The 5,993-nt window shown below is 38.8% G+C and overlaps 1 pseudogene; it reads left to right on the top strand.

Annotated features, from left to right (window-relative positions):
- The first annotated feature begins 341 nt into the window (after positions 1-341).
- LOC149258434 (transcription factor MYB88-like) lies at positions 342-1,855 on the top strand (annotated as a pseudogene).
- The last annotated feature ends 4,138 nt before the right edge of the window (positions 1,856-5,993 follow it).

Here is a 5,993-nt window from a genome sequence, read left to right as displayed (position 1 = left end):
ACTCGCTTCACTCAGTTGCATTCCGTTAAGGGCATGCCATTATCTGATGGAAGGGTCTCTTCACTTGTTTCCCTCATGTTTGTACCTGCTGGGTTGGTCAAAATTCCTCAAAGTTCATTTCACGTCATTTACAGTCATAGATGCTATTTTGGTCGGAAAGATTCATTTTAGTTTCTAAGTCTAGGGTTTGGTCTTTAGAATTGTTAAATAATACCCGCAGGCCATGAGGAGGTTTTCAATAAGTTTTCAGTTCAAGATTTTCATCATTAATAAGACTGAAGGATATTTCTTCTTCAAAACTCTGTTTTGAAGAAGAAATCATCAAATTTGTTTAATACATGATGGTTAAGGTTTTTCAAGTTCTACAGTTCTTCAGGCAGCCTTGGTCACCTTGCCAGGATTCATCAACTCCTATCCCTGCAAAAAATCAATAGAGGAACCATCATTCAAAGTCAAAAGAAACAAAGTTTGTTTTAAAATATGAAAGGAGCCGAAGCCAAAACATTACAAAAATGGGAGAAGATGGAACACATACTTGAGTCAGATTATAAAAAGGGGAGCTGGTCGCAGGAAGAGGATATAATCTTGTTCGAGGCACATAAAAAATTTGGCAACCACTGGAGAGAGATCACAAAAGTAGTTTAGGGCAGGACTGACAATGTTGTCAAGAACCGTTTTAATGCGTTGTGTAAAAAGAAAGCAAAAAGGGAAGAATTATCTAAGGAAAATGATGAACAGATCCATGTTAATGAAAACAACCAAAGGATTGTGGTTAAAAATGAAAGCATGCTTAAAACAGTGGACTCTGCAGTATGCCTTAAGAAATTGAGGACAATAATACCTCAAGAGTATTTCCAGGGGATGGAGCCATTAAATTGACGACTGAGGTTAGTGGGCCGGAATCCATGTTGCAGTTTAGAACAGCCCTTGCTGTTTTGCCAAATGATCAAATAACCAACAAAGGATTCTTGGTATCCTTTGGCCATTCAAGCCCACGCGATCCATTTGCTGCAATTGAGAGGCTAGTCGACCAAGGTTCCAAGCTACAAAATGCGTTTGTTTCAGATAATGATCCAAAGCTTTCAGCTTTGAATCAACAAGCATAACTTTTAAGCACACTAGTCTAGAAATGTAAAGTAGAAACATTGAATCAAAACCATGAAAATTATTCAGAGGAACTGGATGGAATGCTGATTCAAGGAAAGGACAGTCACTTGAGAAAAAGGATGAGATGAAGGAATCAAGTCCATGTGTTGACCTTAGAGCAAAAACTTCAACACCTCTTCTAACTGAGAAGGAGAAAGGCCTAGAAGCAACCTGTATACCTTCAAAGAGGCTTCATATGCCTTCCATGCCTAAACTATGTGAACCATGTGAGAAGACCTATCAGGAAAGTTCTGAGTTTAGTCTTGGCTCAAATTCTTATATGAATTTCATTGACATGCCCAAAAACAACCCACTTCAAATTGCGGCACCTGTGTTTGTTTGCAACAATAGAAGTTTTCAGACCAGCTCTGCCAATATTGAAGAAAAAGAACAAGTCCATGTAAGAAGAAAGGATGGTTATTGTGGCTCAACTGCAGCTCAACATGTAATTTCATCAGAGCAGACTGAAGAAGAAGATGAGAGACTTTTCCCCATGTCTTCATTCACTGAGTGTTGCTCGCCCATACATGTGACTCCCTTCTTCTGGTCTTTTGTTGATGGGATTCCTAGTCCACAGTTTTTAGATAGTGAAAGGCAATTTCTTTTGAGTATGCTTGATCGAGGCTCTGAAATATCATCTCTGGACTCCCAGATATCGAGTAAAAGGGGCTCCCCATCATGCCGGACCTCGCTATCAAACAGGCTGTGAATTCTTTTACCCCAAGTCTTACAGTACATCAATATACTTTGCAACCTTTTGACTTTGTTTCGTTAACTAGGTTTTGAGTTTTCCATTTCATAAGGGATACATTGCTGGTATTTTCAAACTGGCATTGTATAAAAATGTGAGTGTATTTATTGGTTTGTTATAGTGGAAGGAAGAAATCGAAATGGTGGAGGCCACTGGATATTCTTGTATGCAACAAGCAGCGGATGAAGCAGAGCCATTGACAGGTGATGGGAAACTGGAGTGACGCATTGGGAGTAGGAACGACACATTGGGAGGTCGCGGCGCACTGGGCCTCTTGCCACAGTGCTTTTCCCCTCTGGCACGATGCATCCAGGAGGCTCGGCGCACTGGGCGCGCGCGCGGCGCACAGAGGTGCAAAGCAGTTTTTCACCATTTTTTTCATCAAATTTCCAAAACGACTCAAATTTTCTGCTCCAAGCCGGTTTTATGAGAGAATCAATTGCAGCACTTCACAAGCTACGTGTTGGTTCATGAACTCTAGTTATGCCATCAAACGATCTGTGGAATACAAATTACGTTATAAATGAACTAAAAAGTTCGCTTTTAAATAGATGACAGACAAACGCTAAAGGAGTCGATGGGAAAACTACAACTGTCCAAGGGCTGTCAGTTTGGGATTGGCGGAACTCTGTTTCCCGTCATCAAAAGAAAAATTCAAAACTATTTTTATTGAAAAGGCTGAAAGCTAAGTTTAGAACGAAGACATCTACCGTGGCAGAGGAAACGGATTCGACTACCTATTTTTGACTTCAGTTATGATCTACAACTACAGTTTTCGCCTTTTCATTGGTCATCAGAAAGTTTCAAGTGGAATAATGTAGCTCTGTTCTGTCTATAGACCAGATGGACAACCTTTCTTATATCTTCATGATTTTAGTGAAACAGCCCCCCATTTTTGTGTCGATCTGTTTTCCCACAAACAGTCTATTTATTGTATTAAAAATCATTTGTAATGTTGGAAAAATTTATGGGAGCAATGTGGAGGAAAAAACCAGCGCCGTCATTATACAAGTTTTGGCCAAGAAATTAATAAAATGATGCAGCTCTGATTCAGGAGATCCCTGTGGTATGAGTTTAGCAATGTGTTTTTCTCTGTTTCATATGTATCCTGTTATGTTGACATTTCATTCATAATCATTTCCAAGCTGAATGCTTTTGAGTGAAAAAGGTAGAATTCAATTTACTGCTCTGCCTTGGGAAAGCGTTCATGTTTGTGTGGCTTCTTCTGTCTGAAAAGGATTAATCACATATGCCCTTTTCAGCCTCTCAACTGTCTTTCCACTCCATATTATTTAAATTTGATTTCTAAATCTCCTGCCTATCTTGCCTCATGAAACACCCTGTGTCTTTGAGATAATTTCTCCGCTTAGGCTGTCCTTTGTCCCATACATCCCTGAAAATTCAGTCATCCATTAAACTATCTCTTTCATATCCATTTAATAGCCTAAAATCAGTTCTCATTTTAAGTCATCTCAGACCCTATTGAGTATTTTTACTGAGTTGACCCAGAGAGAGCTCTCTCCTGTTCTCGTAGGGCTAGCTACGAGGCTTAGCGTGGTATGGTGTTATCTTGAATCCTGTCTTCCTTCAGCCTAAGGCAGATTTGAGCTCTAACACTTTGAATTTTTGAAAACTAGAAAGAGCAAGAAACATTCTTATGGCTTCAAATCTAGCAATAGGTGCAAAAGTTTCTTCAAAATCTATACCTTCTTGTTGAGCATATCCTTTGCAAATGAGTCTGGCTTTGTTTCTAATAATTTCTTCATTTTCGTTCAGCTTGTTTTTGAATATCCAAATGGTTCCTATGATATTCTTATCATGAGGTCTAGGAACTAGTTCACAAGTATTATTCTTTTCAATTTGCTCAAGTTCTTTGTTCATGGCCTTGACCCAACATTCATCTCTGCATGCTTCATTTACATTTTGCGGTTTAGTGGAAGATAGTAATGCTAGATAGCTTGAGGCTTCAGCAATAGTTCTTCTTGTCTACACACATGCCCCTTTGTCCCCTAAAATTTGAGTTTCTGGATGATTTTTCTGAACATACCTGGACGAAGTCTTTTCTTCTATTGTTATCTCTTCTTCTGGTGCTTCATTGGTTTCTCTTCAGAATCAATGTGATTTGATATGGGAAAATGATCCTCATCTTCTTCATTGTCATAATCTTCATTTTTTATCTGTTTTGGATTTTTTCATGCTTCATCAACCACAACATCAATACTTTCAATGATTTTCCCAAGTCTTTTATTATAACAATTATATCCTTTACTTCGGGAAGAGTAGCCAAGAAGAATACCTTCATCTACTCTGGGTTCAAACTTACCAAGTTTTTCATCAATCCTTTTGATGTAACATTTTCTTCCAAAAACTTTGAAGTATTTTACAGTAGGAGTCTTACCATACCAAATTTCATATGGAGTTTGAGTGTTGTTTACCCAAACATTTGCTTGGTTGAGAATAGTGATGGTGGCGAATGCAACTTCACCCCAGAAGGTTGCAGGAGTTCCAGATTCATCTAGCATAGCACGATCCATTTGTTGAACAGTTCTGTTCATCCTTTCTACCACTCCATTTTACTGAGGAGTCCTTGCAGTGGAGAACTGCCTTTTGATTCCATATTGTTCACAAAAGTCAACGAATTCATCCAAGGTAAATTCCCCTCCTCGATCACATCTGAGGCATTTGATTTTGCGATCTGATTCATTTTCAACCAAAGCTTTGAAGGCTTTGAACTTTTCAAATGCTTCATCTTTATGTTTTAGAAGACCCATCGAACACATTCTGGAAAAATCATCAATGAACAATATAAAGTATTCTTCTCCATGAGGTGACTTTTTCCTTGATGGTCCACATAAATCAGTATGAACAAGTTCAAGAGGCTTACTAGCTAATCCTTCCTTTTCTATGAAGTGAGATTTGGTTTGCTTACCGAATTGACATGATTTTCATATAATATTTTTAGTAATGTTCATATCTGGAAGATCACGAACAACCTGGAATCTGCATGGTTTTCTTATTTGAGAAAAGCTTAGATGTCCCAATATTCAGTGCCATTGCCAATTTTCATCATTTTTTCTTAGATAGCACTGTTGTTGTCCTCCCTTGAGTATGTATAGGTTGTTTGGAGTTCTTGTACCTTTGATCACAGTTTCTCCTGTATCAAGCTCACGAATAACACATCCATTTGATCGAAACACTACTTCATTTCCTTGATCACACATTTGACTCACACTTAATAGGTTATTCTTTAAGCCATCAACATACATAACATGCCTAGCTTTAACTTTTTCTTTCAAGAAAACAAAGCCTTTACCTTTTATGACAGCAGGAGTGTTGTTTCCAAATGAGACACTCTTTTCCTTTTCTAGGGCATTATATGAGTGTAGTTTTTCTTTGTCACCTGTCATGTGTTTTGAGCATTCACTGTTAGGTAAACTTGACGCAGAATAGAGTCAAAGTTGACCAGGTTAAACAGTCATGGTTTTGGGGCACATGGTATTGTGCACCCATAGTATTCTGCCTATGGTATTATATGTAATGGAGCTTATAAAAGGCTGGAAGGACTTCATTATAAAGCAAGACCTGGAGGTGAGCTGTGAAGGCTCACTTGGCCGGATTGGCCAAGGGTTTTGGCCAATGCTAATGAGATATCATTAGGTTGGGTTTTTCCCCGGATTTGGAGTTTTCCCAGATAAACATGTGTGTTTATGTGATTATGTTTGTTGCTGGTTATTTTTATATTTGTACCTCTTAGTGATTTTCGGTAATTTATTTATGTTATACAGTCAATTTTCTTAACAATTGGTATCGGAGCCAAACGTTGGCTTCAAAGGGATGCTTTTGTTGCCAGGGCTTTTATTGGAGAATGAAAGAAATTTGATTCGTTTTACTCATGGAGGTCTCGATTTGATTCGCTGCACTCATGGAGGTCTCGATCTGAAGATTTGAGGCGCAAGTGGCTGGAGAGCAGATCCATCACATGGCAGGGCGAGCTCAGGAGGAGGGCGGAGAAATTCTTGCCAATTTGGGCTGATCAGAAGAAGTCATTTCTGCAGAAGAGGCATGAAGCTCCACGGCGGTCACAGGTCCAAAAACT

This window comes from Pinus tabuliformis, chromosome 6 (assembly GCF_031772625.1).
Source record: "Pinus tabuliformis cultivar Carrire ecotype Pingquan chromosome 6, CPIR1, whole genome shotgun sequence".
NCBI classification, from domain to species: domain Eukaryota; kingdom Viridiplantae; phylum Streptophyta; class Pinopsida; order Pinales; family Pinaceae; genus Pinus; species Pinus tabuliformis.
Note: the sequence above shows the minus strand (reverse complement) of the source record. Positions and strands in the feature narration are given on the sequence as shown.